The following is a 6,402-nucleotide window of genomic DNA, read 5'->3' as shown; positions in this document are numbered from 1 at the left end:
TTTCCCCCCCCTTTTGTTTAGCTGTGCTACTCCCTTTTATTCTATTGGCTTTTGAAAGCCAATAGAATAGACTCTCTTGAATAGAGTCTAATTCTATTGGCTTTCAAAAGCCAATAGGAATTGTCCAGGCTGTCTTCCCCCTGCTGAGCCCACCAAAAGTCCCCTTCTGCAAACGGTGCTGCACCAGTTGAGTAGTCCTCGACTTACGACCGGTTGAGCAGTCCTCGACTTACGACCGGTTGAGTAGTCCTCGACTTACGACCAGTTGGGGGGTCGTGGCATTAAAAAGGTTGAGAACCACTGATATAGGCCTTCTCTGGTTCTGCACGGAGAAAGGACTACAAGACCCATGCCAAGGCCTGCACGATTGAGAGGGAGGCCGCTTTCTATGAGCCAGTGTTTTCAGCCTCAGCAACTTTAAGAAGGCTGGACTTCAACTCCCAGAATTCCGCAGCCAGCACTTGCAGCTTCCACTAACTCCCAGAATTCCCTGACCAGCGTTTGTAGGCTTCAACTAACTCCCAGAATTCCCTGGATAGAGTTTTTGGGCTTCAACTAACTCCCAGAGAGCTGAAGGGACCTCTTGCAATGAAAGCCTCACACCGCACGGCCCGTGCCTGGTGCCAACTGGGCGGCTGATTTGGGGGCACAGCTCAACCCCCCCCCACCCGGCCTTCTTCAGCCTCCCCGTGATTATGAGGCCACTGGCGCCCCCCTCCCCCTGCCCCAAAACCACTACAGATGTTTGCCCTGAGATTAAAAGGGGGGAAAAAACCTTATACTGGAGCCGTTAGGATTAAAAAAAAAAGAAAGCTGCAAATTGCAAAAAGGATGGTTTTGCAAAAAAGGATTTATTTTGCTGAGCACATACCAATAAAGGAGAATATTTATAGCTCAGGGTTGAAATGAGGGGGGGGGTCCCTGGTGCTCTCTGAGCTGGGTGGTTTTCTGGCAGACGTCTCGTGACCCAACTAGGGAACATCATCAGTGTTAGAAGGGAGGAGGAGGAGGAGGAGGAGGAGGAGGAGAACTATAGGTCCTTGGGGCTCTCTGAAATTGGGTGTTTCCTTGCAGACGTCTCATGACCCAACTAGGGAACACCATCAGTGCTAATTAGGAGTGGGGTTTGTTCAGGTCTAAGCTGGTTTGAACCTGGTTTAATTCTCCCCCATCCCCAGCTCAGGAACTCCCAGTTTTTCAAATATGGGAACATTAATTAATGGAATTAATTTTGGAGCAAAGGTCGGTGATTGTCTCAGACTTTCTAAAATTGCCTTAGGTTTCAATTCCTCCTTTGATTCCTCTGCACTTTTAAACCCCTGCAATTTTCAAGAACCTTTTTGCATCTACACAGAGTGCCTAGAATTTGGTTATTTTTAATTTAATTTAATTTAATTTAATTATTTTATTTCATTTTATTATTTTATTTTATTATTTATTTCATTTTATTATTTTATTATTTTTATTTTATTTTTATTTTATTTTACAGTATATTATTTTATTTCATTTTATTATTTTATTTTATTATTTCATTTATTTTTATTTTATTTATTTTACATTATTTTATTTTATTTTATTATTTCGTTTTATTATTTTATTTTATTATTTTATTTTATTTTATTTTATATTTTATTATTTTATTTTATTTATTTTTATTTTATTTTATTTTTTATTTCCCTATGAGATCGTGGAATTTTAGAAACAGAAGCCGGACAGACTGCGTCACTTTTTGGAAAATTTGACCACCCGGTGCGGGGAAAGTCAGAAGGGAAAAATGAAAAGATGCGAGACTCTAAACATTCTTTTAAAAAAGGATTTTTTTCCCCTCCAAATTTGCATAATTGCCCAACGGAGTTACTTTGGGGGCTTTGTGTCAAGAGAGAAAAATGTCTTAACAGGGCCGGTGGGCTTTTGCGTGCGCGTGTGTGCATGTTTAATTTTGTATTTCTAGAAGAAGAAAAAAAGGATATTTGTATATTAAGAATAGATGGCTAAACCCTATTTGGATGCTCGGCTCTTTCCTAAAAAGGCGAGACAGTGAAGGCCTTGGGAATGTTAAGATGCCACGCCAAATCTCGGTTAATCTCTTTTAAGACCAACCAGGAGAATTTTTTCTCCCAAATGCGTCTTTGGTCCGTGCAAAGAGTTATTCCTGAAGAGCATTGGAACAATCCTGGAACTTCCTTTTGGCTGATATTCACAAGGCTTCCTTTTTGAGAAACGTCTGACCTCTCTGACAGGGAGAATGTGGCTTTTTATCCCAATCCCCCCACATCCTCCCCCACCCCCATGGCTTCCATTTTCCCAGAACAGGGAAGGGGGGAGAAAGAAAAAAAAAAAAAGAGACATATTTCTGGCATCTTTAGGCGAAGTAGCTGAATCAGCTCCCCAGCCAGCAACATTTGATGGGCTGCAAAGACTTGGCCCATTGTGATGTGTGTGTGTGTGTGTGTGTGTGTGTGTGTGTGTGTGTGTGTGTGTGTGTGTGTGTGTGTGTGTCTTGCAGCCTGGTCTTTCTCCTCCCGGCCAAGGACTCAGATTTTCTCCCCCCCTCCCACATTGGCTCTTAGAACATAAATTCTAAGGAAGGGACCTTGGAGATTTAGAATAGGATAGGATAGGATAGAAATACGAATAGAATAGAAATATGAAGAATAGAATAGAATAGAATACAATAGAAATATGAATAGAATAGAAATATGAAGAATAGAATAGAAATATGAAGAATAGAGTAGAATAGAATAGAAATATGAATAGAATAGAAATATGAATAGAATAGAAATATGAAGAATAGAATAGAAATATGAAGAATAGAGTAGAATAGAATAGAGTAGAATAGAATAGAAATATGAATAGAATAGAAATATAAAGAATAGAATAGAAATATGAAGAATAGAGTAGAATAGAATAGAGTAGAATAGAACAGAAATATGAATAGAATAGAAATATGAAGAATAGAATAGAAATATGAAGAATAGAGTAGAATAGAATAGAATAGAATAGAAATATGAATAGAATAGAAATAAGAAGAATAGAATAGAAAAGAAATATGAAGAATGGAATGGGATAGAATAGGATAGGATAGAAATATGAATAGAATAGAATAGAAATATGAATAGAATACAATAGAATATAGAATAGAAATATGAAGAATAGAATAAAATAGAAATTAGAATAGAATAGAAATATGAAGAATGAAATGGAATGGAATAGAATAGAAGCTGGAACGGACCTTGGAGGTCATCTAGTCCAACCCCTTGCTCAGGCAGGAAACCCTATACCATTTCAGACAAATGGCTGTCCAGTCTCTTCTTAAAAACTTCCAATATTGGAGCAGTCACAGTTTTTGGAGGCAGGTGGTTCCACTGGTTAATTGTTCTCACTGTCAGGAAGTTTCTCCTTTAATTCCAGGTTGCTTCTCTCCTTGATGAGTTTCCATCCGTTGCTTCTTCTCCTGCCTGGATAATAGGTGGACACCCCCCCTTCTTTGGAGCAGCCCCTCAAATATTGGAAGATTGCTACCATGTCTCCCCTATTCCTTCCTTTGATTAAACTAGACATCCCCAATTCCCGCAACCGTTCCTTATATGTTTTAGCCTCCAGCCCCCTGATCCTCTTTGTTGCTCTTCTCTGCACACTTTCAAGACTCTTAGCATCTTTTTTGTATTGTGCTGCAGGAAATGTGGGTAGGAACTACCTGTCTGACATTTGGGGTGGGAGGCAAACAGTCCCACCCAGGGGCACAGCTTCTCCTGGGCAGACCAGCGCCAAGCACTAATAATAGTAATAAAAATAAAGAGGGAAGGGTCCTTGGAGGTCATTAGTCCAACCCCCTGCTGAGGCAGGAAACCCTATACTGCTACCTGTGTCAACATGGCATTTCCTGGGCAGGCAGATGCTCCCACTCTTGGGCACTGGAAAAGGAGGCAAATTTGGGAAAGCCAGCGAGGCTCGACCCTTGAGGCGGGGCAAGGCTGCAGACACCCCCAACTTAAACAGAGTCCCTTCCTAACAGAGGTCATCTAATCCAGCCCCCTGCTCAAGCAGGAGACCCCGGACCATACCAGACAAATAGCTGTCCAATGTCTTCTAGTGGTGGAGCACCTGCAAGTTCTGGTGGCACATCGTTCCACTGGCTAATTGTCCTCATTGTCAGGCTCAGGAATGGTGGAGCAAAGCTTTAACCCAGTGGTTTTCAACCTTTTTAATGCCGCGACCCCCCCAACCGGTCGTAAGTCGAGGACTACTCAACCGGTTGTAAGTCGAGGACTACTCCACTGGTGCAGCACCGTTTGCAGAAGGGGACTTTTGGCGGGCTCAGCAGGGCAGAGACCGCCTGGACAATTCCTATTGGCTTTTGAAAGCCAATAGAATGAGACTCTATTCAAGAGAGTCTATTCTATTGGCTTTCAAAAGCCAATAGAATAAAAGGGAGGAGCACAGCTAAGGAAAAGGGGGAAAAATGGCAGACAGCCTTGTTTGGCGACCCCCGTGAAATGGTCGTTCGACCCCAAATGGGGTCCCGACCCACAGGTGGAGAATCACTGCTCTGACCCAAGGGTCTTCAAACTTGGCAACTTTTAAGACTTGCGGACTTCAACTCCCAGAATTCCTCAGCCAGCCCTGAGGAATTCTGGGAGTTGAAGTCCGCAAGTCTTAAAAGTTGCCAAGTTTGAAGACCCCTGCTCTAACCACTCAGCAGCCCCTTTCAAACAGGGCCACTTTTGCCGGCCACATCTGTCTTTCCAGAAGGGACTACAAAGCCCTGGCATCCTTCTTCACCCTCGGCCTGCCCGTCAAGCATTGGCTGCAATTCCTTCAAGGCAAAAAGGTGGCCAAGATTGTCGACTTCCTTTCCTTAACACCACAACTGGAACCCAGAAAACCAACTCACAACCCTTTTCGTGCTCCACCCGGTAAAAGTGTGTTTCCCTTCTGTGCGAAGTTTGTTTTCCCTTCCGTGTTTGTTTCTCTTCTGGGCCAGGGCGGGTGGGGTTGGTCTAGATGACCTACAAGGTCCCTTCCAACTCTTTCGTTCTTCTCAAGTCTAATTTTCAAGAAAGCGCCCTGACAACTCTCTGCCAGAATGGTTTGCCCTCTGCCTCCTCTCCTTGTCTCCTTCCCAGGGCGGAGAGAAAATAATAGTAGTAGTAGTAGTAGTAGTAATAATAATAATAATAATAACAACAACAACAAGAAGACCTGGCAATGGCTAAGAGCAGGAAAATTGAAGAAAGAGACCGAGGGACTAATTCTGGCTGCACAAGACCAAGCCTTAAGGACAAATGCATACAAAGTCAAAATTGAGAAGACAGCAACAGATAGTAAGTGCCGCCTATGCAAAGAAGCTGAAGAAACAGTGGACCACTTGGTAAGCTGTTGCAAGAAGATTGCACAGACTGATTACAAGCAGCGGCATGACAAAGTAGCAACAATGGTGCATTGGAAGATCTGCAAAAAATATCATTTGCCTGTAAGCAAAAACTGGTGGGATCATAAAATAGAGAAAGTCATAGAAAATGATAAAATTAAACTGCTCTGGGACTTCAGAATTCAAACAGACAAGCACCTGCAACATAACACCCCAGACTTAACAATTGTCGATAAGAAAGACAAAAAAGTCTGGATAGTGGACGTGGCAGTGCCTGGAGATAGCAGAATAGAAGAGAAAGAACTGGAGAAGATAACAAAATACAAAGACCTACAAATAGAAATAGAAAGACTGTGGCAAAAGCAAGCAAGGGTAGTACCAATAGTCATAGGCTCCTTGGGTGCAATCCCAAAACAACTGGAGCACCACTTGAACACCATTGGCATTGACAAATTCGCTATTAGTCAATTGCAAAAGGCGGCCTTACTAGGAACTGCTTCCATCCTGCGACGATACCTGTAATACCATCAAACATCCACATCTGCCTATCCCAGGTCCTGGGTAAGGACTCGATAGGTAGACAAAATGCCAAATCCAGTCTGAACATCTGGCTGACTGTGCGATGATCCATAATAATAATAATAATAATAAAGTTGGAAGGGACCTTGGAGGTCATCTAGTCCAACCCCGTTCAGGCAGGAAACCCTATACCATTTCAAACAAATGGCTGTCCAGTCTCTTCTTAAAATCTTCCAGTGTTGGAGCAGGGAGGGAGGGAGGAAGGAAGGAAGGAAGGAAGGAAGGAAAAGAATAACAGAATAACAGAATAACAGACTTGGAAGGGACCTCAGAGGTCATCTAGTCCAACCCCCTGCTCAGGCAGAAAACCCTATCCCATTTCAGACAAATGGCTGTCCAGTCTCTTCTTAAAAACTTCCAGTGTTGGAGCATCTGTGGGTAAGGCAGGACTGGAACTCAGAGCCTCCCAAGTTTCTAGTCCAAAGCTTCAACCGCACGACGCCCCCCCGCCG

The sequence above is a fragment of the Crotalus tigris genome, unplaced genomic scaffold (genome assembly GCF_016545835.1).
Source record: "Crotalus tigris isolate CLP2741 ecotype Arizona unplaced genomic scaffold, ASM1654583v1 scf7180000017690.20705106771:4171800, whole genome shotgun sequence".
Classification (NCBI taxonomy): domain Eukaryota; kingdom Metazoa; phylum Chordata; class Lepidosauria; order Squamata; family Viperidae; genus Crotalus; species Crotalus tigris.
The sequence above is the reverse complement of the archived record's forward strand: the minus strand, read 5'-3'. Positions refer to the sequence as shown.